Source organism: Electrophorus electricus, chromosome 1 (genome assembly GCF_041902795.1).
Source record: "Electrophorus electricus isolate QZ-2024a chromosome 1, ASM4190279v1, whole genome shotgun sequence".
NCBI classification, from domain to species: Eukaryota; Metazoa; Chordata; class Actinopteri; order Gymnotiformes; family Gymnotidae; genus Electrophorus; species Electrophorus electricus.
In genome coordinates, this window is record NC_137497.1 from 30491275 (window position 1) to 30495583 (window position 4309).

A 4309-nucleotide genomic window follows, 5' to 3' on the forward strand; every position below is an offset into this window, starting at 1 on the left:
CAGCAATGCAGGTGCTTCACCACAGCAACAATAGAGTGCTGGCCTTGGTGATAGTTGCTAGGCAATGAAGGAAATACAATGGCCACCTTAGAAACCAAAGACCCTTAAGAGGGCAGCAGCAGTATCAAACAAAATAAACTATATGCCAAAATGCAGGTGGATTGGTTTATTATAAATATCCTGTAGTTGTTGAAGACACTCATCAAATATGACAATATTAGCTGAGAATATAGACCAACCTCATTATCACCAACAGTGAGGTTCCTGCTTTTTCTGCTTTTACTAGTTATAACCATATAGTAGTCATGAAGGGAGTTCATTAATGGAAACCATATATTCTAAGGCCATTTATTGAGTAAAATCTGCATTATATGGTATAGTTTTGCATGTAAAATATGTATAAAATAGTAGGCCTATCAGACTTGTGTGGATTAGGTTTTTCCCATTCTTTATTCATTTCTTCTTTTACTTTCCTTTCTTGTTTCAATTTTAACCAAAGTAATTTAACTTAACTTCTGTGGTGAATATACCTAATTTGCTCGGGTAGCCGTTTGGCAATTAGAAAGCTATTCTTTCATTAAGATGGGGTCAGCCTATTAACAATCGTTAAAGAAAAAGAAAGGCATAACGCAAGTTTGACGCACCCCACTGAGATTTAGACAGGTCTCGACAATGGGACCTGCAGCAAAATGTAAATTACACTAAATTGCACCTAATACAGGTGTGTGCTAGGTCTGAGTGGCACTGTGAGCCTTTTATGCGTATGAGTGATGGGTTCAGCTCCAAATTGGAGGTGAATTAGAGAACGGACTGGAAAACAGCGGAGCGTCCGCTGCTGAACAAGAGGACTGGGCGGTAAAAGATTGTTCTTTTGTGCTGCAAGAGGAGGCAGGTGCACTTTGCAAGTCGCGGAGGGAGCGAGTGGCAGGCTCAGCGGGAAACAATATTTTTCAAGATAAAAAGGACATTAATTGAATGCATTCTCGGGGAATGACTTTTCACTGCTTCTGTTCCCTGTATACATTTCTGTTGCGCTCATTTAATTAAAACCGATGCGAATACAGTACTCTAGGCCTCAGGATTCTGATATGCGCTCAGAGTTCATTAAAATATGCATCTAGCTGCGCTGGCTTCACCCCCGCGTCCGCTTGAAAAAGTACCGACCTAAGCAGAAAGACCGACGCCTCGTGTGCCAACAAACTGCGCTGTATATGCTAATGACACACTGTCAGAATAATTATAGCCGATATGACTATTACATAAATAATAGTCAACCGACAGAATGACATGACATGTGTTATTTAAATAACCCGGGAACCCGTAACATGAGTTTCTATTCGATTTTCTTTAGAAATGCACAGCATTAGGCAACAGCTCACACGCGCTTAAAATGCGCTTTAAATTACTTTTTAAACTTGCAGAATCTTTTGCGATCAAACAGTTTCTTGAGGGCAACGGATTAAAAAGTTAAAATCATGGCGTTAGTGTCTGTGAAAATACGCATAATGCAAGGTTTTAGAATGCAAGCAAAATTCGAACATCATTATATATAACTTGAAACACAAACAAATTATTAAAGTACAAATTATTAAAGAAGTAAATTCAGTAGTATACTTAAAGATTTTCTCAAGTATTGTCAGTATACTGATGATTCGTTCAAATGAGCACTGAAAGAGATAAGGCGCTAAACGGTTGGAAGTTTATTTTTCCAGAGTTTTGTACAATGCTCTAACCTGCAATGTGTGCTGAATAATCTAGAAATAACGTTTTCCCATTTTTGCCCCAGCCGTAGTGGACCTACGAAGACGTCTTAAAGAACTAGCACAGGCTCTAACTGACACCAACAAAAATAGCTCAAGAACCCCAAAAAGTTCCATCTTATCTTTCACACAGTGTAGGCCTATTACCATCCATTGTTGTGTTTGAGGACAAATCCCACAACAGAAGGGCAATCTGGAAAATGTGCACCAAAATGTCTTCGTAAACACTTCAAAAACATTAGAGAGATGGTGTTTACCGTAAGTAGTGCACTCCTTTACCTGCTACTCCTGTGCTTCAATTTAATTTTCATTTTTTTCCCAGCTGGGCAGTTGTAGGGTGAAAAACACTCGACATCACTATCCAAACTCTTTCTCTCTCTCTCTCTCTCTCTCTCTCTCTCTCTCTCTCTCTCTCTCTCTCTCACACACACACACACACACACACACACACACACACACACACACACACACACACCACCACCACCACCACCACCACCACCACCACCACAGAGGGCCTAAGGCAGAAGTGGTCCACTCAGTTAGGGCTCTTAATGTAAATTCCATTTCAGAAGCTATTATCCTTGCTTATTTTCCAGACCTTTCTGTTAGCAATACAGGCAGCTGCCCCATGACACCCCCCAAACCGAACCTCTTACAGACCCCACCCTGGGGATCCTGGGAAATGCTTATTCAACAATCACTTGCCATAGAGATACGTAATGACATTTTGGAGGCAAAGAGGCCTGTGTGGTTTTTAATTCATATTTAATGGTTGTCAGGCTAAATAGGTCTACTACCCTAAATGAGAACAGCTACTCTGCTCTCTCTCTCACAGACACACTCTCTCTCTCTCTTTCACAGGGCTGATGGATATTGGTTTTATTAGCTGTACCTTGTTTGTTTCCTGTTTCTGTAAGCCCTGTATTTACTCATCATCTATGACGTGTGTTCTCCTGATGTGCAGTAGTAGCCTGAATCATGTATGCCAGTAAACTCCTCATGCTGGTGGCTTGTTTTATTGGCTTTCATTTGTAAACATATGCAGTGATAGTTTCTTACACAGGCCTTTCAACAGCAGGTCACAGGTTCAGTGCTGAAGAGGACATAATGAGTGAACTCAGCAGCCTTTTTTGGTGTAATATTTGGCCTCTAGTTGCTCATAGTAATAATGATCAAATAAACTGAGTGTGGACACAAACCAAAAAAAAAATGTTAATATGGATTTTAAAACATCAATAGAACTAGAGCAAATATTTCACAGTGTTATTCAGTTTAGGAGCTCTTTAAATTCGGAAAGGTAAGCATCAACTCTAAAGCTCAACCACTTATGCAGACTTACTTCTTAGTGTATTGGGTTTGGAGAGTTGCTGTGACCCTCTACATTGTCAGATGACTACTCTCAGACCCTATGCAGCATTACAGCTCCTCTATGGCATGGGGTTTATTTTTCAACAACGGGGCTTCGATGAGCATGATAGGATGTCTGCATAGGTCTTCAATACATAAAAATATCATTACTTTCATTATGTCAGCATTGATTATACAGCCAACACAGAGGAGAGTAACAAAGCTTGATCAACAAATATGGATGCCCTACTCACATTATTTTTCTTGCTTTCTTTGCAGACTAGGTTGAGGCACTGAAATGTAAATAAATCTATCAGGGCAAGGAGCTCCAATATCATGTTACCACTCCATACAATCAAGCAGCTTTTCACTCCACCCAGGAGACTCGTTCTGGTAATGCTAGCACACAGGAGAGCCCCACGAATCATGCCCCCCCTCTCTCTCCCTCTCTCTTCTCCTCCCTCTACCTCACTTTCTTTCTCTTTGTTTTACTCTCTCTCTCTCTCTTCATTTTTTCTCTCCCTGTCTTCTTTTCTCCACCTGTACCACTATCTCTTGCCTTTCTCTCTTTCTCTCTTTCTCTCACTCCGTGAGCTTGTGAATATGAAATGAAGTGACATTGACATTAGCCTGAGGGTGGGGAATGGTGGGGGCGGGGCGGGGCGAGGCGAGGCGGCGGGGGGGGGGGACAGCATGTGACTGGGCTCATGTCGAGTGTCGAGTGTACATCTGAGCGGCAGAGCTATCTCTGGTGATATGATCAATGTTGAACTTGCTCCCTATTGATCTGTGGATGCTGGCATAGCCAGGTTCTGACCCAGAGAAGTGAAGTTGGTCAGATGGGTCAGCGCTGTGTTTGGACAGACATTTTAAATGGGTTACATAAATCCATGGCTACACAAACACACAAAGAATGGCAAGGAGGTGTCGGGGCACTGGTCAATCGTTGTACTGACATCTAAACAATGTATGAAGCAAACTGAGTATGAAAGTGCTGTAAAACAATGCAGAAAACTTCACTCAAAGGAACTGCTTAATGAACACTTCCACACAATGATTTAACAGGGTCTTTTCAGTCAAAACCACATAGCTTTGACCCTTTGCTTCTTTTTGCTTGCAATTTAAGGTAAATACATAATAGTTTGCCATCGTAGCGCTTATACTTCTAAGACATGATATTTATTAGAATGTATCTGATTATC